We start from the raw sequence: 27,912 nt of genomic DNA on the forward strand, positions 1-27,912 counted from the left end.
CTATTGATACAGCAATTTCAACTGTTCTTTTAAATGTGAGTTGTGCTTCAGTTAGGAGTCATTTTTGAATACATCCTTGTAAGATTCCACAAACTAAATAATTTCTCAGTGTATCATTAAACTCATTATTGAATTGAGAATACCCAGACAATTTGTTCAGTTCAGCCATGCACACTGAACTTGACTCCCCTTCCTTTTGATTCCACTTATGCAACCTAAAGTGTTCTGCAATCAAAAGTAGCTTTGGTTCCAAATGTTCCTGTATTACTATGACAATATTAGCTCAGTTCAGTTCAGTTGGTTTGGTTAGAGCAGTCAAACTTCTAATCAAATTGTGTGCCTTCAACACACACTCGCTTCTCATTGTCTATTTCATTTGCTTCAAAATACTGCATAATTCATTTGGTATACAGCAGCCAATTAACTCTTGTACAATTGAACATGTCTATCTTTCTGATGTAACCAGCCAGTTCTACTATTTATAAACCCATTAATTTGTCTGTCTCCTCCCTTTTTTTCCCCTTGAACGTCACTGTCCCTTCACAAAGAAGTAGTTGCTGCACTGTGTTTTTTTAACTTAGTCATTTTTTTTTAACGAAAGTCTCGCTGCACTTCAACAAGTAGGTAGTCATCTTGGGTTCATTTAAAATTTACTAATCATCACTGTTATGTTTTGTAATCTCAAAACAAACTAATTGAAAGGATACATGGAGCCAGGAATGCGTGTCTTAGTTTTGTTTTTACTTTAGCAACAGGCTCACATGACTTGGTGGCATGGTGGTGTATGCCTTTCATGTATGAAGCAGGAGATTTTTAGTTTCCTGAGGGCTAACTTTGTAGTATTCAAGACTGGTGATCCAAACTATACAAGAAATCCAGTTATGACCTATGGAAGGCTATTTTAAGTGTGAAGAAACAATTCAGATTGAGGTTAGAGATGGAATCGAATTTTTTGTCAACTCTGGCAGGGTTTGCAGGCCATCACTTCCTACAAAGCAAAACCTAAACTTATGAATGGCAGTGAATTTAATGCCTTTTATGAATGCTTTGAAAGGGAGAATAAAAAAACATCTATGTGAATCTTTGGAACAGTGATCTTGTGATCTCTGACTTGGAGGCTGACATTAGAACATCTTTCAAGAGGGTGAACCCACGTATGGTGTCAGGCCCTGATAGTGTACCTGGTAGGGCTCTGAAAACATGTGCTAATCAATTGGCAGGAGTGCTCAAAGACATCTGCAGTTTCACTGTTGTCGTTGGAGGTTCCTACATGCTTCAAAAGGACAACAATCCTACCAATGCCCAAGAATGCAGGGTGAGCTGTATCAACAACTTGTCATCCTGTGACATTTTCATCTGCTATGATGAAGTGCTTGAGAGATTGGTCATGGCTAGAATCAATTCCTGCCTAAGCAAGTACCTGGACCCATTGCAATTTACATATTGCCACAACAGGTCTGCAGTGGATTCAATCTCAGTGGCTCTCTACTCAGCCTTGGTTCACCTGGACAATAGTAATACTTCAGGTTTCTCTTTATTGATTACAGCTCAGTGTTCAACACAATCATGCCCTCAGTTTTAATCAACAAGAACCTCTGCATTTCTCTTTGCAATTGGATCCTTGACTTCCTCACTGGGATTCAACAAACTATGCAGATCAAAGTAACATCTATTCCTCGCTGACAGCCAGCAGTGACACACCTCTGAGATCTGTGCTTAACCCATTGCTCCACTCTCCCTACATCTAAAATTGTGTGGCTAGGCACAACTCAAATCCTTCCATAAATTTGCCTGTGACACAACTATTGTTGGCAGTATTTCAGATGGTGATGAGGAGGTATACAGAAGCAAGATAGATCAGCTGGTTGAGTGGTGTCACAGCAACAACCTTGCACTCAAAGACAGTAAGACCAAAGTATTGATTGTGGACTTCAGGAAGAGGAAGTCAAGGGAACTCACATTATTCCTCATTGAAGGGTCGGAAATGAAAATGGTGAACAGTTTCAAGTTCCTGGGTGTCCTAGGCCCAACATATTGGTAAAATTACAAAGAAGACACAACAGCAGCTATATTTCATTGAGAGTTTGAGGAGAATTGGTATGTCACCAAAGACACTCATCTGGTATGAAGGAGCCACTGCACAGCTGCAGAAAGTTGTAAACTCAGCCAGCATCATTATGGGTGCGAGCCACCCCAGCATCCAAGACACCTTCTAAAGTTGATGCTCCGAAAAGGTGGCATCCATCATCACGAACCGCTGTCACTCAAGACGTGCCCTCTTCTCATTGCTACCATAAAGGAGGTGGTACAGGAGCTTGAAGACACATACTCAATGTTTCAGGAACAGTTTCTTCACTTCTGCCGTCAGATTTCTGAATGGACAATGCACTCATGATCACTTCCCCAATATTTATATTCCCTACCTTGTTGCGCTATTTATTCTTATATAATTTTAATATGTACTTTTATTGTAATTTATAGTTTTTATTATTATGTACTTCAATGTACTGCTGCTGCAAAACAACAAACTTCATGTCATATGCCAGTGATATTAAACCTGATTCTGATTGAGGCTCGATTCTTTACATTGCCTTTAAGGAGTTTATACCTTCTCCCCATGACCACATGGGTTTCCTCCAGATGCTCTGGTTTCCTCCCACATTCCAAATATGTACGAATAGAGTTAGGTTAGTGAATTGTGGGCATGATATGTTGGTGCCAAAAAAATCTTCACTGATTGATTTGACACAAACAATGTATTTTTTTCTGTATGTTTCAATGTACATGTGACAATAAAGCTGAACTATTTATCTCTTAATTGACTCTCCTTCTGACACCTTGTTCCTCATTACCACCTTCTCAAAGCAAATTCCCGTACTGCACCACATTATCCCCTCTCCCCCACACATTCGGCAATCTGTGTTTGCAAATGGACATTATAATTGCTGGTTTCATAGACAGAGAAGAGGGTTAACAAAATTACCAGGGGACGTGATCAGCTATGTAAATTGGCTGAGGAATGGCAAATGGCAGTCACTCCAGATAAGTGCAAGATGTTACACTTGGGAAGTCAAAACAGGACCATCATAGTGAATGGTCGAGCCCTGAGGAGTGTTGTAGAACAATGGGATTTAGGAGAAAAAGTACATAGTTCCTTGAAAATTGGCATCATATGTGGACAGAATGATGAAGAACACGCATCTTCATTAATCAGAGCATTGAGTACAGTATTTGTGACAATACATTGCAGTTCTTCAAGACATTGGTGAGACCATACTTTGGAATCTTGTGTACAGTTTTGGACACCCCATTTCAGCAAAGGTGTCATTAAGCAGAAAAGAGTGTAAAGAAGATTTACCAAGAATATTACCAGGACTCAAGAGCTTGAGTTACAGGGAAAGTTCAGACACGCTTGAACTTCTTTTTATTAGCGTGCAGGAGATTGTAGAGGTATGTAAAATCAGGAGGCACAGATAGGGTGAATATCTCAACTAAGGTAAGCTCTGTCATCTCTAAGGATAGATGGGGCAGAAAGGCAGTTTTGTCTTTCAATGCAGATACTCTAGATACAAAAGACCGGAGTCCTAAATAGAGAAATCTCTACAGCACTTTATTTCTAAATCGTATTTTCTTTATGTGATTTACATTTACAGTATAATTGCTGGCTGTTTCTTAGTTGTCCTGGTTAATGATTGTCTTCAGGTGTCTACAACCTTCCCATGATGAATTAATTTTCATTTGAAAGTCAGAATTCCTCATTATAAATTCCATCAAATATAAAATACGGCATTTTGCAAGAAATTAAATCTCTGTCTAGGTTTTTTCACTGAAGTTCCTTTCAATAATGTCGATTTCAACAAAAAGTGAGTTCACAGTGAAATGCCTACAGTCAAGTAATAGCAAACATCTGTCCAATAAATTTACAAACCTAATAATTCAGTGGCTGTGTCAAAACCAAGTAGGAATTATGCATGAAGATTATGATACTTACTTGACCCACTGCAAACACAAAGTTTATGTTAGAGTTGCACAGCACAAAAAAGGCACTTCAGCCCATCACATCTACATCAACCGTTGTACCCAACTGTACTAAGTTCATATATCACATTAGGTCTATAGCATTCTATGGCTTGGAAATTGAGGTGCTTGTCCGGTTTCGAATGCTTCTCAACCATTATTAGAGTACCTGCTTCCAACACTTCCTCAGATAGCACATTCCCGATTGCAATCACTGTATGTAAAAGAATTTCCTTTCAAAAAGCCTCTTGAAACCTCCTACTCATCACCTTAAAGTTATGCCTTCTTGGCTTAGATATCCTACAATGGGAACAAGACTTTTATCAGATACACTACCATGCCAAAGTCTTATATATATAAACCAGCCACACTCCTAGTGTCCTTATCTTGCTCATCAGCTATCTACAACAATCTACTACCATAGCAAGATGGAAAAGTAAAGCAAAATTATCTTGACAGGCATGCTTCAGAGGAAATTGTAGCTTGCTACATCTCAAAGAAAGAACCTCTTATCAGATTTGTTGTAGCCTCTTGGAAACTTTGGTAAATATGGAAGATAGGCATAAAACTATGTACATATTTCTGTTTATATTCTGGCTAGAATACTTATATAAATTTGGCTTGATTGGTTCACCATTGATGCCGTAGAAATGTTTACGTGATTAATTGAAGGAACATATATTGAAAACTATGATAGAATGAGGAAAGAATACTTTTTATGTTTATTCATGCAAGTGATGCTAGCAATACTGCCAGGGTATACTTAAGCTCACTGCTAATTGCACGTGAAAGTGGTAGGATGCCATTCTGCTTGCCCTCTGCCTTGCTTATGATGAAGGTTCTTCTACTGTCTTATACGTTAGAGAAGGTGTTCCAGGGTTTAGATAGAAAAACAAGGGAAATAAACTGAAGTATTTGAGAAAGACTGGTCAGGATGGTGCACATCTTGGTGGCAAATTTAAGTGGGTGTTTTGCCTTACAATTAGTGTCTTGTCTTTCCAAGCAATAAAGATTGTGGATTTGGCTTCTATTGGTAAATTACTCTTTTGCATATTGCAGCTGTGAATTTTATAGATGGCACACACAGCAGTCACATTGCTATCTGCTGACAGAGAATGGGGATGTATAGTGTTCAGGCAAGCTGCTTTGAATTCAATAGTGTTAAGCTTCCAAGTTTTGTTAAAATAGCATTTACCATGGCAAGGGAAATGGAGTTAAACCCTCTGGACTCATGCCTTGTAGGTATTGAAAGGTTTTGAGAGGTGAAATCATCACTGCTTGGCTTCTTGTAGATTATTTACCCCTTTGTTGGGGTTTTCAACAGGGTCACGGCTGCTTTTGTAGTCCAACACTATCTTCATTGTATCCTGATAAATATATCTGATTTACAGTATGAAATTTCAATTAATCCAATATTCTTTTAGGAGGAAATGGAAATTTTGTCAGAGAAACCCTACTTACTCTACTTCTAGACAGGCTGCACCAACTCAAAGACATTTCCTGACCAATTTAGTACAGAAGGGGGATTCAACAGTATCTAGCATGAACAGATTGCACACGAGGGGAATTTACTATGAAAAAAGTGCATGATGGTAGAAACACAATTAAACTGAGATCCATAGAATAGATTTGATTTTTAAAGCAGAATTAATAATCTTCTAGTATTAATAGATATCTTATTTTATAACAATCATCTGCAGAAAAATATTATCATAATGGATGTATTAAAGCTAGGGATATTTCCACAGCATTACTGTCTCCACATTCATCTGATATCCATTGCATAATACATATAATGTTCATGAACTATATTGTAGGATGAGATATGTCTAGTTGCTATGATCTCAATCTTAGGGGCTTTCCTTAAGTTTATAAATCTCATCAATGTCACTGCAGTGGCATTTAAAGGAATTAGTACATTAAAACTGTACAACTATCATTTATTATGCCACAAACAATATGCAATTGTACACAAAACACAGTGAACAATCAGTGCTGGTCATCTAACACTTGTGATATTTTAGCTTTGTTTTCCTTCGAAAGAACTTTGTTTTACTGGCTTCAACATTTCATGCTTAATCTAATAATTCTCCTTGTTGTACTTGGCTTTGCATTATTCTCATGCCTGAATAAAATGGAAACATCTACTATAACAAACATACAGATTTTTACTTAACTGTTTATTTTGTTACAAGTTTATTGTAAAATTGAAAATCAATAATGAGTGTGTAATTTTTTGTACTAATAAACTTCATGGACTCTATGAATGGCAAAAACATTTTTCTTTGATAAGATAAATAGAATGACTTAGGAATTGTTGGGGTGGAGTATAACTTGCTAAAATCTTCCTTCAAGTAAGTGCTTGTGCTACTAATTGGTCAATGCATTCATAAATAACTGGAAATCTGGGACTTCGGTGACTAATGAGACCATCAATCCTTGCATAACAGATAAGCAGGGATATAGAACTGAGATGAATTATTGTAAATTTAGATACCAGAAGTTAAATAAAGGGAGGAAAATGATTATGAAAATTTAAATGAAAAAATAAGAGTATGAAAAATATAAATAGAAAAACATATATTGTTGAAACTCTTCTGGTGAAATTTATTGCCTGTAGTAATGAGATTCTACAGTGTTTGGATCTCCTTTATGTTCTAGAGATATAAAGCGGCACAAAAAAAATAACTACTGTAATTAAAAGTATCTTCATATCTCCGTTACTGATAAATATCATTCATTTTAAAAGCAATTTCTTGAAAACCATGAATTGACAACAAATCATAAACTCAAGAAAGTCACAGATGCTGGAAATCCAAAGCAACACACACAAAATGCTGGAGAAACTCAGCAAATCAAGCAGCATCTATGGAAATGAATACATAGTTGATGTTATGCACCAAGACCCTTCTTCAGGATAGAAGAGGAAGGGGGAAGAAGCCAGAATAAAAAGTTGGGAAGGTGAAGGAGGATAGGTGAAGCCAGGTGTGTAGGAAAGATAAAGGGCTGGAGAAGAAGGAATCTGATATGAGAGGAGAGTGGACCACAGGAAAAAGGGAAGGAGGAGGGGACGTGGGGGAGGTGATAGGCAGGAAAGAAGAGGTAAGAGGCCAGAGTGGGGAATAAAAGAAGAGGGGAGGGGGAGGGAATTTTTTTACTGGAAGTAGAGATCTTTTATCATGCCTCAGGTTGGTGGCTACCAAGATGGAATATAAAGTGTTGCTCCTCCACCCTGAAGGAGGCCTCACCTTGACACAGAGAAGGCCATGGACCAACATGACAGAACGAGAATGGGAATGGGAATTACTGTATAATGTTACGACACCAAGAAGTTTCGCTTTTGGTGGATGGAATGGAGGTGCTCAACAAAGCGGTCCCCCAATTTACGATGGGTCTCACCAATGTAGAGGAGGCTGCATCGGGAATACTGGACTCAATAGATTAGCAGGTGAGGCATTGCTTCACCTGGAAGGACCATTAGGGGCCCTAAATAGAGGTGAGGAAATAGGTGAATGGGCAGATGCAGCATTCTGGCTGCTCACAGAGATTAGGGTTGGGAGGGAAATTAGTGCAGAGGATGAATGGACTGGGGAATCACGGAGGAAGTTATCCCAACAGAAAGTGGAGGGTGGGGAGGTAAAGATATCTTTAGTGGTAGGATCCCTTTGGAGATGGCAGGAGTTGTGGAGGATAATGAGTTAGATGTGGAGGCTCATGGGATGGTAGGTAAGTACAACAGGAACTGTCACTGTTAAGGCAGCATGAAGGGGTGAGCACTAATACTTTGGAAATAGATAAGATGGAGGTGCGGGGAGCATCTATGGTAGAGGAAGGGAAACCCCATCCTTTGAAGAAGGAGAACATCTCTGATGTCCTGGGAATAAATGTGGTGGAGACAAAGGAACTGAGAAGAAGCAGTAGCATTTTTACAGGAGACAAGGTGGAAAGAGGTGTAGTCAAGATCTCTGTGGGAATCAATTGGTTTATAAAAGACGTTGGTCAACAGTTTGTCTCCAGAGATGAAGACAGAGAGATGGAGAAAGGGGACGGCAGTGTCAGAAATGGACCAAGTGAACTTAAAGATAGGGTGGAAGTTAGAGGCAAAGTTGATTAAATTCATGTGTTCAGCGAGAATGCACGAAGCAGGATCAAAGCAGTTCTCAATGTAACAGAGGAAGAGTTGGGCAGCATTACCAGGGAAGGCTTGAAACATGGGCTGTTCTACATAGCCACTGAAGAGACAGGCATAACTGGGGCCAATTCGGATGCCTGTGGCTACCCCTTGAGTCTTGAGAAAATGGGAGGAGCTGAAGGAAAAATTGTAGAGAGTGAAGACCAATTCTGACAGATGAAGGAGGGTGGTGGTGGAGGGGACTGGTTGGTTCTTTTATTAAGAAAGAAATGGAGAGCTTTAGGCCCTTCTTGATAGGGGATAGAAGTGGATAGGGATTGGCCATCCATTGCAAAAAAGAGGTGGTCAGACCCCAGGAACTGGAAGTTATTGAGGAGATCAAGAGCATGAGAAGTTTTGTGGATGTAGGTGGGAAGGCACTGAAATAAAAGGAATAGAATGAAGACAAGGTATGAAGACCTCTGGACCAAAACTTGCACAAGAAAGGGTGGTCTGATTTTGTAAATGAGTATAAACAATTTTAAACCTTTTTTCAAAGCAAAAATAGTACAACCTGATGAATCAGACAAATGAATATCTATGAAAGAGCACAGAATTATACAGCCATACAGTATGGAAGCAGGTCCTTGGGGCCAGTTATCTATCCCAGCCAAGGTGCTTTCTTGAACTAATCCCATTTCCAGCAATTGGTCCACATCCCACTAAATGTGTCCATGAACTCATTCTTTCAATCAATACTTAAAATGCAAATTACAATATTACAATAAGGTACACTACTGAGGTATAAATGGTTATTATAAAACTAGTTTAAAGATAAATAAATCTAGGCAATTTTTTTAATATTAACATATTTTTAATCATGGAGTGTATACTATTTGCTGATTAGTTTTTGATTGGTTCGAGTAAGTAAGCAAATTTTCCTGACCAGCTGAGCAAGACTAGTTGCAGGAATTACCACTGGCTGTCTGCTTATGGCTGCATTTATTGAGGCTGGGTGGCAAGGGCCCACCTCATCAGCCTCTGTCAACCAGGGTGCAGTGACAAGATCCAAAAGACAAAAGAACATTCAGTGAATGACAGGAGCCTTGCCATAAAATGCACCTCAGTGAAAGCTTTCGAGGCACTGAATTCTCAGTACGGAGCATCCACCTAATAATTTTTGATATTTTTTAGAAATGGAGAAAATAATTAAAATTAGAACTTTCGGAACCCCGTGTTACAAAGAATTTCCTCTTTGCCTCCTAGTAATCATTGAAATGGGGCATCAAATCCTGCATCAGCTCGTTCCTGGCAAGTGGTACAATATCGATGTGAATAAAGTATGCAAATCCTTGTGTTATATTGAAAGCTTAACTATCAGGTTTGTCTTAAAAACTAACAATGGCACAACTGAATTTCCAGGCCTTAGATCTGTAGCTTGCTTTGAAGTATCTCCTAAAAACACACATACACTTCATAGTCCTAGACCTATTTTTCATGAAACAGAAAAATTTAATGAAGGGCAACACTGTGGCACAGCAATAAACACTGCTGCCTCATAGCTCTAGTGTCTTGGATTCAATCTGGTATAGTTTGTGTGGATAGAATGGCTGGAGTTTCTAGCTGCAATTCAGAAGGTGCAGGGTAGACACAGCCCAAAGATGAAGAAGTATGCTAAAGGGAGGATGAGACAACTGTGAGGATGGGCGAGGCACATGATAAAATAGGCCAAAGTCAAAATAAGCACCTGTGGTATTACAGGAAAGATGCCAGCATGAATAGAAGACTGGGTGACTGGCAAGAGGCAAAGAGTGGGAATAAAGTGGGCCTTTTCTGGTTGGTTGCTGGTGACTGGTGGTGTTCCACAGGGGTCAGAATTGGGACTGCTTCTTTACACTTTAAATGTCAATGATTTGTAAGATGGATTTGATGGCTTTGTGGCCGTTTGCAAATGAAGCAAAGATAGGTGGAGGGGCAGGTAGTGTGGAGGAAGCAGCGAGTCTGCAGAGGGACTTAGACAGATAGTGAGAAGGCACAAAAAAGTGGCAGATAGAATATAGTATAGGGAAGTGTATGGCCATACACTTTAGCAGAAGGTAAAAAGGCATAGATTATTTTCTAAATGGGGAGAGCATTCAAAAATCAGAGGTGCAACAGGACTTAGGAGTCCTTGAGCAGGGTTCCCTGAAGTTTAACTTGCAGGTTGAGTTGTGGTAAGGAAGGCAAATGCAATGTTAGCATTCATTTCGAGAGGACGAGAATACAAGACCAAGGGTGTAATACTGAGGCCTTATAAAGCATTGGTCAGACCGCACAAAGTATTTTGAGCAGTTCTGGACTCATTAACTAAAAACGGATGTGTTGGCTTTGGACAGAGTCCAGAAGAGGTTCATGAGAATGATTCCCAGAATGAAAGGGTTTTAATGTATGAGGAGCATTTCATGGCTCTGGATCTGTACTCGCTGGAGTTTAGAATAGGAGGGATCTCACTGAATCCAAATAAATATTGAAAGGCTTAATAGAGTGGATTTGGAGAGAATGTTTCCTGCACTGGGGGTCTAGGATCAGAGGGCACAGCCTCATAATAGAGGGACTGCTATTTAGAATGGAAATGAAGAGGAATTTCTTTAGCCAGGGGGTAGTGAATCTGTGAAATTCATTGCCACAGCTGTGGAGCCCAAGTCGCTGAGTATACTTAAAGAAAAGGTTGCTAGGTTTCTTGATTGTCAGGGCATCAAAGGTTACTGGGAGAAGGCAAGCAAATGGGGTTGAGAGAGATAATAAATCAGCCATGATGGAATGGTGGAGTACTCAATGGGCCAAATGGCCTAATTCTGCTCCTATGTCTTATGGATAATGCATGTAAACAGTGGGTTTCCTCTGAATGCATTGGTTTCTTTCCATACCCCAACAACATATTATTTGGTAGATTAGATGGCAACAGCAAATTATCACTGGTATATGTGGATAGCCAGGGTATCAGGGACAGGGAAATGTTTTGATAGATGCGTGAGTGAGAATAAATTATAGAAAAATCTGTGGGTGAGGTGGAATTAATGGGACTGCTTTGAGAGCTGGTATAAACTGGGCAAATGACTTCTGCCTATGTCTGTAGGAAATATAAAAAGAATATGAAATTGGTGCATGCACTTAACAGTTGACCCTTGCATTACGAAGCTTTTGTGTCCAAGAAAATGGACTATAGCAGTTTTTATCATATAGTAAAGTTACGTCACCTGCATATGCATTAAGAAACACGAGTTAAAAAAAAATTAAATCCCATGAGAGAAAATTTATTCTGTATCTCAAAATTTTGGATAATGACTTGTGAATTCTGTAAGGAGGAACTTTCCTATCTCAAATGGCAGTAATGTTGAGGGTGTCTAGTATTCAACTTGCTATCAACATTTAATATAGGTGCTTTGTTTAATTGTGAATTATTTTGTATGCCATGGATTTTGATAAAATGCAATATATATGAATCAAAGTACAAAAGACTAAAATACATTTATTATAAAAATACCAATAATAATACATTTAATAATATATAATTCATTAAATATAAAAGACTAAAATTCATTAAACTTGCTTTGTATAGAACGCATCAAATTCATAGTTTAAAGTGAATGATTTGGCAAAGACATTTTAAACAAGTTTAACAAAGCAACTACAAGGTTTATATTAAAACATAACATCAATAGCAAAATTGGTCATGCATTTTACTAGAAGAGGAGTGTACTTAATTTGATACTGACTGATGCTCGAGATACTGTTGGTAATTATCACAAAAATAATTCCTTCCCTGAGTTCCATTAAAAAGGTACACACTGTACCCTCCACAGATACAATCAGGAAATCCTGAAATCAACCATCCAAAAACCAAATCTCGAAGAACCCAAGACTAAGGAAATTGAGACAATATTAGTAAACTTTCATTTTATGCCCACATTATTTTGTAAAGAATAGAGAGGGCTCTTCAGAATAACAAGGTAGCCAGGAAGGAGCATTAGAATGGATTTAGGAGAGCTAGAAGTACTCACTGGAGCAGGCCCTAGTGAGTAGGTGGTGCAGTAAGTGTCTTAACTGACCTGCTCGTCATAAATCTCTAACCCGTGGTAGGCAAGGAGCATTGCAGCTCATCCCACCCCCACTAGCTGCTGTTCAGCTGATGATGTCATGGCACTGGTAGAGTTTAAATCTAGCGTATGGTAGTCATGCCATCTCTTTTTGTTCTTGAGCTACCATGCACAAGGTAGATGAGGGTGCTACGGGGGTACTGTCATGTTGTTAGTACCAGAAGACTGGAGGGTGCGAATGCTACTCTTTAGTTCAAGGGATAATCCTGGGAATTTTGACCAGTAAGTCTTACGTCAGTGGTGAGCAGACTATTGGAGGGGATTCTTAGAAACAAATTTTTTTGTTATTTGGAGAAACAAAGTAGTCTGATTAGGGATAGTTAGTATGGCTTTGTGAGGGCCATGATGTGCCTCATGAGCTTGATTAAATTCTTTGAGGAAGTGATAAAACAATTTGATGAAGATAAAGCAGTGGGTGTGGTGTATATTTTAGTGGGACATATGATAAGATTCTCCATGATGGGCTGATTCAGAAAGGCAAGCCAATTCTGAATCCACGCAGCCAAGTTTCCCTGGATCCTATGCCTCCCAACTTTCTGAATTACTCTTACTTACAGATGACAGACACAAAAACCTTTACTGTATCTTTTTAAAAGATGGAGAGTCAATCACTTAATCACTCCTGTGTCCACAGAAAAGCTCAGCTGAGAATATCTCTGAAATCATTCATGTTATTCATCTGAAACAAAGAAAATTAGGTCCAGTATACATGAAGTTTGATCACTTGTTCTTCAGCATGAATTGTCGATACCTTCATTGTACCAGGCAAACCTACTGCTAACAGTTGTCAGGAACTCAGAAAAAGCAGCAATGCGTAATAGAAAGCATCTGCTGAGGAATGAGTGCAGAGATTTTAAAAGATGGTAAGAAGCAGGGTGGACGATCCAACCCGTCAAGCTACTTTAAAGTTCCCCCAAGGAAAACTGATTTACACGTGTGATTTTTCTGATTGTCCTAAAGGACCAAACTGTTTGTATTGTAAAGAAACCACAATCAACAAATGATGGTGAAAAATCCCTCGTACTAAATGTCTTCACATTTATTTTAGCAAGAACAGATAAAAGAGGATGGATTCTCATTCAAGAAATGCAGCATCCATAATAAGCAATGAAGAAACGGCAGATGTTAAAAAGTAAGGAAGTTATATGTCCTTTTATACAAATCCTGCTTCTGAATTACCATGTTATTTTTGAATGATGATCATTGAAGGGTTTAAGGCTGTCGAAGTAGACAAACTCACCTGAACTCTAAGGCTTATAGACATAGTAACAAAGTTAGATAAACAGAGCTAATGTGCAATTCAGGCTTAATCTAGATGGCAGGTGGCAGAAGTACTTCCCTATGATAATACTCCAAATGTTTTGTACTTAAGGCAGTACATATGTTGAATAAAGAATAAAAAAGATAAATAATTGTCTTGGATAATAACTACTTTCATGGTTATCATCTCAATGAAGAATTATACATACAGAGCTCTGAAAAAACATTTCTAAAATCTATACTGCCACTTTTGTCACAGCTAAACAGTTTTTGTGCCATATTATACAGCACAAATAATTACTAGATTTTTTTTGGTTTAGCTTAAGAATTGGGCTGTTGCCAGAGGTGGAGTAAAACCTGGTTCTGCTAGAATTCCAATTCATGGAGAAAAGGTCAGGATATTCTGGTGGGTGGAAAGTGGGTGGACTCAAGAGGTGTGCCTGGCAGAATGCCTGATAATTCTGCCCTTTTCCACCCCTGTGAAGTCTAAGCTGAGCTCTGACTAAAAGACCTTTTGAAAGATTCAGACCTTTATGAATAATAAGTAATTGGTTGCTGAATGTATTGTGGGTTCCACTGGCAACCAAAGATACAAAAAACTGATGTTTGGCAGAGAGTGCTTTGAGAAGTATTTCCTGAGGGTACAGAAAAAAAAAGCATGAAGATTTTTTTTGTTTTCAGTAACAAAGTGAATTTGAATTTAGTATTTATTCTGAGCATGTTTAACATCACTGTAAAGCAAAAAATTTCTTCTTCTTAGGATTCTGCTGATGCATTATTTGATTCTAATTTTTAAGCTGTATCACTGACATAGAAATAATTAGAACTGACAAACTGTTCTTCAAACTCCTCACTGTCAGGGCTAGTATTCTGGCTGAACTCCCTCTGAATCTCATCTAACTCTATTCTGTACAACCGCTGACCTGTGAGATGCAAGTCCAGCCTCATCTCTGACCCATCCTCATGGTAGTTAGTCTGGTCAGCTGGTGAGGAGGCTTGAAGAAACCAGAGAACAACCCAATGTCCCAACAGATGTTGCCAATGATATCATCAGAAGAAGCACTGCAAAGACCAAGGCTAAAATCTCCAGTTAAAACCTATTCATTCCACTGTCTGCCCAGGTTCCCATGACTGTTCCAGTGCTGGTCCTTCTAACACAAGAAATAGGATTGGGAGGAGGTCATCTGGCTTTTCAAGTCTGCACTGCCATTCATCAAGACCTTGGTTGAACTTCTACCTCAGTGCCATTTTCAGGCACCATCCCCATATCATTTGAGTCTCTTAGCCTCTGAGATATGTTCAACTTGAAATGAATTCAAGGAGTAAGCCTCTACACCAGTCTAGAGTGGAGAATTTCAAAAGAATCACTATCCTTTGAATGAAGATATTTCTCCTCATCTTAGTCCTAAACAGCCTATCTTCTTCTTTGAGACACTGATTCCTGATTCTAGACTCCTCAGCCAGGAGAAGCATCCTCTCTGTACCCTCAGTGAATTTATAGGTTTTCGTGAGATGTCTAAATACCAGAGTCTGGTTTGTGTACATAGATAATCACACCATTCCTGAAGCCAACCTAATTAATCTTTGCTGCATTTTCACTATATATCCAAACCTATGTGGAAATGCGGAGAAATGAGTGAACCAGGGAGTAATGGAGAGAGTGGCTTCTGCAAAAAGCAATTGACAGGAGTGTTTGATTAGTGGTAGGATCATGTGTTAGAATCCAGCATCTGTAGCCTGTGACTCCAAAACATACTTATTCCTGCATTCAAGTCCTATATATTTTTCCCTCCTAATCACCTGTTGTAACTGCACGCTGGTTTTCAATTACTCGTCTACAAGCACTCTAGTTCCCTTGAAATATCAAAATTATTTCTTAGCATTAAAAAATACTGCTTTCAGGTTGGTGCATTAAGGTAGAAAATCGCACATTTTCCACTTTATATTTGGTCTGCTAGGTTCTTGCACAACACAAATATCCCTGTTAAGCCTCCTTACATTCTTCGTATCACTCACAGTCACACTTAGTTTTGCTTCAAACCAAATTTGAAAATCAAGTTTTTGATATAGACAGTAAATACCTTGAGTTCAAGAACTGATTTTTTCAGATACCCCACTAGTCACCATATGTTAACCCCAGGACAACCCATTTATTCCCATTCTTTGCTTTCTGTCCAATAATCTCCAATTTAATGAAACCTGAATTTGTTGACCGATCTTCAGTGCAGGACTTCTTTGAAAGTTTTCCTAAAATTCATATACACCATATTAATTTCTTTATCCTAGTAATACACACAAAATGCTGAGGAACTTTGCAGGTCAGGCACCATCTACAGACATGAAAAGGTGATTGATATGTTGGGCTGAGACCCTTCTTCAGGGCTGGGAAGGAAGGGGGAAGATGCCACAATAAAAAGGTGGGAGGAAAGGAAGGATGCAAGCTGGAAGGTGACAGGGAAGCCAAGCATGCAGTGTAGAAAAAACAAGAGAAGTAATGGAAGGGCGGATAATGTATTAACTGGTTGAGGATAATGAGCAGATCTACAAGGGATTAGAGCATTGGAAAAGTGATGCATGGTGCAACCACGGGTAGATGGTGAAGCAGTGAAACCATCAATTGGAACAATGAACGGGAAGATGGGCAGCAAGTATAAAGGTGAAGGAATGCAAGTGGAGCTGCAGGGGAATGGTGACAAAAGAGGCATTAAACGAATGCAGTGAAGATTAGTTAGAATAGACAGAATTACTACCTGGCTATTAACTACTGATAAAGCATGTTTGCATGTTTGTTGAGTCCTTCAAAAGTGGTTCAGATTGTAAATTTGGCCGCTCTGCAAAATGTTGTGTACCAATGACCTCATCCCATCAACACTTCCTTCAATTACGTTCTCCCTCATGTGGTGATTTAACTTCCTCCTACATCCTACAGTCAATTTGAGGAGATATGGGCTGGTTATTTTGCTACACTGAAACATGCAAACATGGCTCCTGGTTGGAAATGTGAACGCACATAATTAGATTTTTTGAATATTGAAATCAAAATTATGTAAGAGAATTATGAACCTGTTCCTTATAAAATCTGTGCAATATTGATAGTTTCAATAAAGAGAATAATTTTGCTAAAAACACTTAGTCCCAGCTATTAGCGGCCAATGGGTTAAGGTGAGAAGTAGATATTTTAAAAGGCGATAAGTGTTTTAAACAGAATGGTAGATGCCTGGAACACCTTGTTAAGGTAGGTAGCAGAAGCAGATTCAACAGCAATGTTTAAAAGGCATTTCGACAGACACATAAACAGGTAAAGAAGTGGGATATGGATCATGTGGAGGCAGATGGCATTAGACTAGCATCATGGTTAGCACAGACAAGATGAGACACAGGTCCTATTCTTGTGTTGTTTTTAGTTATTCTTAGGACTAGAATTCTTAATCTTACCCAGTGTTCCATGGCATTTCATTTAATAATTAACAATCAAAAGTAATACTATTTAGCTCCCTTTTTAAAATATTAACACTATCAGCAACTTCATGTAATTGCAATATCCATATTCTAGCTAATGTTCTCCTGAGTCCGTTGTTCAGTTTAGTTTTGACAGTTTTGTGTTGATATCCCCAGGTTTTGAATTATGTAAAGTGTGAAAATATCTTCTCCATCTCTACCCTCACCACTGAATCTTTTCATAATTGAAAGGCCTCTGCAGGTGTCCCATTAGCTTTACCTTCCCTTGAGGAAAGTCCTTCCCAATAAGTGTAATCTCACAAATCAGAAGTAGTATTTTGAGTAATAGCTAAAAATGTTTTATATTAATTTGAAAACAAAATAATGAACATTATTCAAAAGAGAAATAGTAAGAACAAATACAAAATGCTGGAGAAATTCAGTAGGTTAGGCAGTATCTGTGGAGGAAAATCTGTGGAGTTAACATTTTGGGCCAAAATTGAATTCATCAGTGTTTTGTTGAAGGGTCTCATCTGTAAACATTTGAGCTGAGACCCTTCACCAATGTCCTGTTGAAAGGTATAGGCCCTAAACATTGACTGTTTATTTTCATCCACAGATGCTGCCTGATCCGCTCAGTTCCTCCAGCATTTTGTGTGTAAATCCAGTTTCCTGCAGTCCCTTTGTATACAGATGAAAATCTTAATTGATTATCAATTTGTGTATAAATGACAGCTGTGGGCTTGCCACCTCAGTAAAGAGCATTAATTCCATCAGGAAAATTTACCTAAACAATTCACTATCCAGCTTATTATACCAGGTAGAGAGTAAATTTCAAACAGAATGATGGAATTCCAAAGATTGCAAAATTAGTTTTCTTTATCCACAGAAGCTATGTTGGTATATTATGTCTTTGCCCAAATCCTTCAGGCTCTTTTGGAGATGGTGGTCATATTTTCTTAGATGGGAAGTAGTATGATCAGCTTGATATTTCCTGGAACTTTTAGTTTGATATCTTTTCATAATGGTTCAATATCAAAGATTTATGGTATGGTACTGGAGACAGGGAATGTTCCTTCAGACAAAATTAAGAATCTCTGGGAACACGATTTACAGACATCGATATCTGAGGGAACTTGGAATGTAATTTTTAAACTGGTTAATACTTCATTGCTATGTGCTCGTCATTCCCTCTTACAATTTAAGGTGGAACATAGAGCTCATATGACTAAGGATAAGCTATCTCATTTTTATTCAGATATATCTCCCTACTGTAACAGATGTAATAGTGGAGAAACTTCATTAATTCATATGTTTTGGACCTGCCCGAATCCTGAAAAATATTGAAAGGAAGCTTTTCAAACTTTTTCCTCACTTTTTAAAGTCAATTTTAAGCCTAACCCTCTGATGGCCCTTTTTAGTATTGTTGCAGGACAAGATATTAAGTTGAAGGCATCTTATATACATATTTTGGCCTTTAGCTCTCTTATAGCTAGGAGGACACTTTTGTTTAAATGGAAAGATGTTCTTCCTCCTCTTTATGCTCAATGATTATGCAATGTTATGTTATGTTTAGATTTAGAGAAGAGTCTTTGTTCAATTTCTGAATCACATCAAGACTTTCAAACATTGTGGGGACCTTTTCTGAATTATCTTCAAAACCTTCAATTGATTATTTAAACTCAGATGTTGTCTATTATTATTTTTTATTATATAAGAAGGTATTTACCTTCTTTACTCCTTAATGAACAGCTTTGGTCTTGGTAGAGGTTCGTTTTTTTTCTTTTGTAATAAATTAGTGTGGTTTAATATAACTATTGATTAACTTATACGAATACAAGGTAATATAATTGTTATTATGAACAGATATAATGAAACTGGTGGTTTTTTTAATCTTTTCTGACCTCTTATATACACTTCCTTGTACTCTGTATTCTTCTATGTAGAAACTAATAAAAATGTTGGGGGAAAAAAGGAAAATAAGCCTGTCAAATAATGAGGGGGCCTGTGTTACAGTTCGAAATTTGATTGCTGTTCACCTTAAATTGAATTATGGGAAAGATGTTCAATGTTTAATTCAACAGTAGTCTAACCACAAATTAAGACCAACAGCTCATGCACAAAGCTCATCAACAATCACCGTGACAACTCATGGGCAACTCATGATAATCTATCAAATTCTCACTGACCACCTTCAATGGTTATGAAGAAACATACAAATGTAGCCTTAAAACAGCATCACAATTAAGCCTGACATACTTGACATTCATTCAGAGAAGGCAAAGTATCTAAGGCAAGTTATACTATTTTCTGCGCAGCAATACCCTATTTTGAGTTGAAAAGAAGAACAAGTTGTGTTATGCTTGTCTTTTACCACAAAATAATCCAAATTCCAAAACTTGGAAAAGAATTTGTATTTTCTTCGAAGAAGTTCCCTGTTTTATGAGATGCAATCCTAAATAATGACTCAGTGGGGGTCCTGAGTAATCCAAGAGGATCAAATAGCTTCAGTTATTAGCAATGATTCAGTCCACCTATTCATTGCAGGAAATGGCATTTTCATTTCCACATTTTTATTTGTGTAATAGTTTCAATGGCAGTGAAACTATGGCTTGGAAAAACAGATGAACTTCTCACTTCCAACCCCTAGATGAATAAATCACTGCCAATAAATTACACTGGACAACAAAGATTTTGTTTGCTGAATATTTCTGGGTGTACTTTATGGATTTACGGACTGCTAATCATTAGAATCACCATGAAATTTCCCTATCACCAATGTTCCCTCTAAGTTTAGGTAGATAGTGTGCGCAAAAATCTCATGTTGTGCAATTTTTTTTCCTGTGACAGAAGTATGCGCGCTCGGAATGCACACATAGCACAATTTATGTAGGTTTACAAAATATTTGACATAAAACTACACAGAGTAACAACAAAATAACATACATATTTAAGTCACTCAGTCATTTTTCTCTCTTCTGTCTTTGGCATTACAATAAGTATAATTATTAATTGCTACATTATTTTAGGTAACTAACCTTTTGTGCGCAGATTAATTTCCTTTGTGCGCTGTTTGAAAAATGTGTGCATGCACGCACCCGCGCAAAGCTTTGAGGGACCATAGCCTATCACGCACCATTTTTTTTAAAATCGCCTGTGTTTGTTACTTCAATTCATAAATTCATAATTCAAACCATAATAACTGATGCCAAAATTAAGGAAGGCATTTTTTTGTTGGTCCACAAATCAAACAGGTCATCAATGACAGGCAATTTGAAGGACTTCTAGTAGGACTGGAGAAAATCATAAGGAAGGCATTCAAGGATGTTGCTGAAAATATTCCTGGCAACCACAGAACACCAAGCTATGTACAGCTGGTTGACAGCATGCTTCGAGCATACAAAACCATGAAGTGCAACATGTCACTAAAGATACATTTTCTGCATTCCCATTTAGAATTCTTCCCTGCAGATCTTGGCACTGTCAGCGACCAGCTATCTGAAAGGTTTCACCAGGACATTGCGGTCATGGAGAAACGGTATCAAGGCAACTGGAATTCATCTTTGTTGGCTGATACACTACAGCATAATGCCTTGGACACTGAGTATAAATGAAATCATCAACAAAACACTTTTAGCTTAGTTGAACTGCTGCAAAGCATCAGTATTGTTATGCAATTAAATGCATGAAATTGAATAGAAGTTATTTTCTTGTTTCTCCAAATTCGTACGTGATATAAGTAGTCTGAAATTACACTTGTGTTCAGATTCAAGTGCTCTATCATAAACAAAAGAAATTCTGAAGAAGTAACGCTTTTGAAAAAAACTTGTAGTTTAGTGTAATCATGCACAAAGCAATATTTTGCTCGCATAAAATCTAAAAGAAAACAAAATCACTTTTGGCAGAAATGTTTCATGCATGAGTGATGAATAAATAAATAAACAAACAAATAAATAGATAAGTATATAAATAAATAATAGATAACTAAATAGATAGATAGATAGATAGATAGATAGATAGATAAAAGCAAGCTGAACTTTTTGGTCCTCAAAGTGAGGTAAGAGGGACAATTTTCAAACACAATGCTGTTTAACACGTAAAGAGGAAAGCAATGACTAATGTTGGGGAGGGTGGGGATGTTTTGGGAAAGAGGTACTTTTGAGTACAGATCTTGTATCATCCAACAGTGGAATGCTAGGTGGGTAGAACTTGTGCTTTGGTGGAACTGTTATGAGTACCGATCCTTTGCTGGTGTTAATTACAATTTTAAATAGCTAATTTAAAATATAATATAAGATTCTTTGAAACAACATCCTTACTTTTGTGGTCACCCTAATGTTACTCTTGATGGAGGTAGACATGTTAATTAACACACTCACGATGCACACACACACACACCAAAGCCAATCTCCCATTTGTGTAAAGTCCCCAGATACAACTGAGAATGTCTTTCTAGAGTTGATTGGGCTGGGTGTCTGAATCTAAATCAACGACACTTTGAGGAGTTCCCACATACGCTGATGATTCAAGCACAATGATTATTGAGAATGAACTTATGAAAATAGAAATAGTGAGGAAGAAAAGAGCAAAACAGCTCCATTACTTGCATTTCCTTTAGCAAAGGAAATATACCCTCAGAAATTGTGTTTCAACCATATCACCGTTTTATTCTTTTCAAATACATGATGTATAGGCCCAAGCTGCTTCATCTTCCCTCATAAAACAGGTCCTTCAAATATATTAAAATTCTGCAGATTATGTTTCTGTGGGTATATTAGTAAATTAGCATTTGGAAAGCCATGGCTTAATTCAGTCTGACTGTCAGAATTGCTTTGAGTGGGGTAAGTCATGTTTTACTGACTTGATTGAGTTTTTCAAAGAGGTGATGAAGTTGACCAATGAAGGTGAAAATGAGTCCATGCAAAGAAACTAGTGGGTATAGGAGCTTGGCTGACTGGCACGGTAAAGAGTGGGAAGAAAGCTTGCTTTCCTGGCTGGTTGCCAGTGACCAGTGTCCCACAGGGTTCGGTATTGGGAACTCTTCTTTTCACATTGTACGCCAATGACTTGGATGATTAAAACAATGGCTTTGTGGCCAGGTTTGTCGACAAGATGTGGGGGGGGGGGGACAGGGACAGGTAGTGTTGAGGAAGCAGGGGGTCTGCAGAAGGATTTGGACAGATTGGGAGAATGGGTGAAGAAGTAGTAGATGGAACATCGTGTGTGGGAAGTGTATGGTCATGTACTTTGGGAGAAGGAATAGAGAGTAGACTGTCTTCTAAACAGGGAGCAAATGTAGAAATTGGAGCTGCGATGGGACTTGGGAGTCTTTGTGCAGGATTGAAGGTTAACTTGCAGGTTGAGTCAGTGGTGAGGAAGGCAAACACAATGTTAGCATTCATTTCATGAAGACTAGAATATAAAAGCAAGGATGTAATGTTGAGGCTTTATAAAGCAGTGGTCAAACCTCACTTGGAATATTATGAGTTACCTAAGAATGGATGGACTGGCATGCAAACAGGCTTTTTTAAATGGAAAGATGTTCTTCTACCAGTCCAGGTGCAGGTCAGTGGGACTAGGCCGGGGGTCGGCAACCTGCGGCTCCCGAGCCATTTGTGGCTCTTTCACCTCTGTGCTGCGGCTCCCTGTGGCTTTGGGAAATAATTGGTCAGTATTTAATTAAAATGTATTTTATGTTAGTTTGTTAGCTTTTGAAATGTAATTCTAAATTTGAAGATTATGGTGATCTTGTACGATCTAAGTGTGGCGACACATTTCCTCACAATTAGCCAGCATTCTGGCTAAGGGAGATAGCCTACGGGGGTTTGTGAGTACGCGTCTTTTGCAGCATCTGCGTCCATGGGGGCTGGGTTGAGGGAGGCTTAAAAGCAAGGCTGTTTAGTTCGAATAAAGTTACCTTTGACTGCAGTCTTTATTTTAGCGCTGCGTGTAGCGCTACACCGCTACAACGTGTTTTTTATCGCTATTAATATACATCACCACTGCCAATGCCTGACACCCGCCAGTGCGCGCTTTCTTTTAATTCTTCGATCCAAGGTAGGCTACCTATGTAGTAACCTTCAACCCAACGTCTTTTTTTCGGAGTTCAAAATGTTTTTGTTGCATGCAGAAATGTAATTTCGTTTTCTCTGCAGGAGTTCATCAATTTCAAAAATGCAACACATTATAGTTTGTTTATACATAGCATAAAGGCAAAAAAAACCCGTTGTATGCAGTGTTATTTCATTTTGTGGCTCCCAGTGTTTTCTTTTCTGTGGGAAATGGGTCCATATTGGCTCTTTTAGTGGTAAACGTTGCCGACCCCTGGACTAGGCAGAAAAATGATTCGGCACAGCCAAAAAGGGCCAAAAGGCATGTTTTTATGCTGTAATGTTCTATGGTTCTATGTTGATGGTCTCTATGCTGATGTTAGTAAGGTGTCTGACAAAGTATCTCATGGATGGCACATATAGAAGACTAAGGCGCATGGAATCCATGATGACTTGGCTATTTGGATTGAGAATTGGCTTTAACATAGAGGATAGTGAGTAGTGATCAATGACACATCTGACTGGGGTTGTAAGATATACAAGCAGGAGTAGGACATCCTGTTGAACCTGCTCCACCATCTATTAAAATCATGGCTGATCTGGCCATGGACTAGGCTCCATCTATCTGCTTCTTCCTCATAACCCTTAATTCTTCTGCTATTGCAAAAATCTATCTAAATGTGCCTTAAATATATTTAATGAGGTAGTCTCTACTGCTTACCTGAAAAGAGAATTTCACAGATTCACTACTTGCTAGGAAAAGCAGTCTCTTCACTTCTCTATCCAAAATCTATTCCCCCAAATTTTGAGGTTCTGTCCTCTAGTCTAGGCTTACTTACCAGTAGAAATAACATTCCTACCTCTATCTTATCTATCCCTTTCATTCTTTTATATGTTTTTATAAGATGTCCTCCCATACTTCTGAATTCCATTAGTACTCAGTGGTCCCAATTGACTCAATCTCTCCTCATACACTAATCCCTTGCTCTCCACAATCAACCTGGTAAACCTCCACTGCTTTGCCTCCAACTCAGTATATTTTTCTTCAAACAAGGTGACCAGAACTGCATTCAATACTCCAGGTGTGGCCTCACTATTACCCTGTAGAGTTGCAGCATAACCTCCCTCCTCTTAAATTCAATCTCTCTACCAATGAACATCAACATTTACCTTCTTCATAACCTGTTGCAAGTACAAACTGACCTTTATGATTTATGAACAAGCATTCTGAGGTCCTTCTGCAAATCAGCAAGCTGCATTCATTCATAATTTAAATAATACTCCGATCTTCTATTTTCTCTTCCGTGAGGATAACCTCACATTTACCCACATTGTACTCCACCTGCCAGATGTTCACTCACTTACTTAAGCTATCTATATCTCTTTGCAGACTCTCTGTATCCTCTGCACAATTTACTTCTCTGCTCAACTTAGTGTCATTAGCAAACTTTAGATATGGTGCACTCGGTCTTCTCTTTCAAATTATTAATGTATATTGTGAACAGTTGTGGGCCCAGCACAAAGCTCTGGGTCACTTCACTCGCCATGGATTCCGAACCAGAGAAACACTCATTTATTCCAAATCTGTGCCTCTCCTCTATTAACCAATCCTCTATTCATGATTATACATTACCCCCAACTCCATGCACCCTTAGCTTAAGGGTAAGTTTTTTAGGGGCACTCTATCAAGGTATACAAAATCAATCTGTTCCCTTCTATCCACTGCATTCATTATATCATCAAAGAACTTCAGTAAGTTTGTTAAACAGGACCTGCCCTACATGAAACCATGCTGTGTCTGCTTGATGAAACCAGTCCTATCTAGATATCTCATTATTTCTTCCTTATGATAAATACAAGATGTTAAATTAACTAGCCTATCGTGAACTAACCTGATTTTTGATTACATCCTTTTTTTAAACAATGCCATGAGACTTGCTCTCTTTCAGTCTCCTAGAACCTACCCAGAGTCCAGAGAATTATAGTAAATAATCATAAATGCATCTACTAGAACTTATATAATTTCTTTCTGCACCCAAAGATCCATCCCATCAGGGTCAGGGGACTCACTAGTTTTCTCATCACTACCTCCTTAACGACAGCAAATTGTACCCAGCTTATCACCTCCCATCGCATTCGTAACATCTCTCTTTAGCATGTTCGACATAACCTCCACCATGGAAACCAACACAAATAAGTATTCAAGGTTTCAGCCATTTCCACATTATCCAAAATCAATTCCCCTTTCTCTTAGAGCATGGTATAGCACAGTACAGACACTTCCTCCCACGATATTGTGCTGACTTTCTAACCTACTGCAAGATCAATGTAACACTTCCCTCCCACACAGCCCTCCATTTTCCTTTAATCCATGTGCTAGTCCTAACATGCAACAAGACTTGCTCTTTTCAATGCTCCATGCTCTCACACAGGTATGGATCCAAAGACACCAAGAATTGACTAGGCTTTTCTCTGTGCTTTATGATATACATAAATGACTTTGATGAAAATATGGATGGAAAGGTTAGCAAGGAACTTAAAAGAATATTTCCATAAATCAGTTGTCAGACATTTATCACACACAGCAGATGTGACAGTGGTACAAGTAAGCAAGGATGGGGTTTTGCTTTTTTGATAAGAGAGGGCATGGCAGGACTCAGGAATGAGGATCATTCAGTAAGGCTGTATGGGTAGAACTAAGAAAGAAGAAGGGAAGGGTCACTTTGGTGTGGCTGTATTTTAGATCCTTCAATAGTCAAGGAAACTTGAGGAGCAGGTATATAGAGGAATTGCTCATTGTTGTAAGTTAGTGGGAGACTTTAATTTGCTGTATATTGACTGGACTACCCAGAGTGTTAAGGACATGGATGGGGTGGAAATTGTGAAATGAACCTAGTAAAACTTTCCGAGTCAATACATAGAGAATCCTCATCTTAGGGAATGATGCAGGGCAGGTAACCAAAGAGGCAGTCGGGAAACATATTGGTTCTATTGACCATAATTTATTAGTTTTAAGATAGTAATAGCAAAGGATAGGATAAGTCCACAGGTTAGGATATTAAACTGGAGCAGAGCTGATTCTGGGGGAATTAGGCAGGATCTAGCAGTGGCCGTTTGGATGAGTCTGTTTGAGGGAAAGGAACAAATGGCAAGTGGGAGGCTATTAAAGGTGAGATAGCACAAGTCCAGGAGCAGCATGGTCTTGTTAGGGTGAAGAGTAAACCTGGCAATTTTAGGGAACCTTGGCTGACAAGAGATATTGAAGCTCTTATCAAGAAAAAGGAAGGAAGGATACTTCAGATTTAGGAGGTCAGGGATGAGTAAATCACTTAATAACCATAAAATAATTAAGAATACACTAAATAGAGAAATCAGGAGCGCAAAGAGGAAGTATGAAATCATTAAGAAAAATACCAAGAGGTTCTATAGCTATATTAAGAGTAAAAGGGTGGCTAGGGAGAGAGTAAATCCCCTTGGAGATCAGTGGGGATGCCAATGTCTTGAATCATAGGAGATGGGTGTGATTTTTAATGAGTACATCTCTTTGATATTTGCTGAGGAGAAAATTGTGGTTGTTCAAGAGATAAGGGCAACAAGTGGAGATGTTTTGAGGAGGTATTTGCAGCCTAACAGTGCATTAAGGTGGATAAATCAGAGACTTTACCAAGTATACCCTCAGACTTTGTGGAAGGCTAGAGAAGAAATTATAGACCCTTTGCAGAAATATTTGCTTCATCATTTCTGAAGACTGGAAGGTGGCTAATGTTGTTCTGCTGTTTAAGAAGAATGGCTGGGACAGACCCTGCCAGTGAACTACAGTGCAGTCAGTCTGGCATCAGAGGTAGGGAAGTTACTGGGGGAAATTCTGAGGATCAGGATCTAACAGCTTTTGGACAAGGACTGATTAGGAAGATTCAGCATAGATTTGTACAAGGAAAGTCATGCTTGATCAAACTTTAGAGAGTTTTGAAGAGGTAACTAAAACATTGGGTGAGGCTAGGGCAGTGGATGTTGTCTATTTGGACTTCGGCAATGCCTTCAACAGGTACTACATGATCGGCTGATCTGGAAGGGGATCCAGAGAGAACTAGTTAGGTGGATTCAAAATTGGTTTGGTGGTAAGAAACAGAGGTTGGTGGTTAAACACACATAAAATGCTGGATGCTTGGTGATTACAGATTGTTTCTCAGAATGGAGACTCATAACTAATGATGTGCCAAAGTGGTCGGTGCTGTGAACATTGCTGTTATTTATGCAAATGATGGGGTGTGAATGCACAAGGCTTGAACAATAAATTTGCGGTTACACAGAATTAGAAGGTGTGTTGATATTGAAGAAGATTATCACGGATTACAGGGGAGTCATGATCAGTTGGGCAGGTGGACCAAGGAGTGTGAATGGAATTCAATATGGATAACTTGGAAAGTTAAACCAGCATAGGACTTATACATTGAATGGTAAGACACCAGGGAGTGTAGTAGAAAAGAGGAGTTCATTGAAGCGTAGAGCTCATTGAAAGCAGTGTCACAGGTAGACAGGCTCATGAAAAAGACAATTAGCATGTTGCCTTCATTAGTCAGAACAATGAGTATAGGAGCTGGGATATTATGTTGAAGTTGTATAAATTGTTAGAGTGGCTTTACTTGGAGAATTGTGTATACCACATACTGTTATAGAAAAGATGTGATTAAACTGGAAAGAGTGTAGCAAAGATCAATGAGGATGTTGCCAGGAGTAAAAAAGCCTGAGTTACAGGGAGAGTTATACAGGCTAGGTTTTAATTCCTTGGACCATAGGAGAATGAGGGGTAACTTAGAGGCATTTATAACATCACGAAGGGTATAGATAAGATGGATGGTAACAGTCTTTTCCCCAGTGGAGGAGAGTCCAAGGTTGAGAG

The 27,912-nt window shown here is 38.5% G+C and overlaps 1 protein-coding gene across 1 annotated transcript in view; it reads right to left on the bottom strand.

Annotated features, from left to right (window-relative positions):
• Nucleotides 1–27,912, bottom strand: part of glis3 (GLIS family zinc finger 3) — a 485,132-nt gene that overhangs the window by 402,790 nt on the left and 54,430 nt on the right. The window lies entirely within an intron of this gene.

Source organism: Hypanus sabinus, chromosome 5 (genome assembly GCF_030144855.1).
Source record: "Hypanus sabinus isolate sHypSab1 chromosome 5, sHypSab1.hap1, whole genome shotgun sequence".
NCBI classification, from domain to species: domain Eukaryota; kingdom Metazoa; phylum Chordata; class Chondrichthyes; order Myliobatiformes; family Dasyatidae; genus Hypanus; species Hypanus sabinus.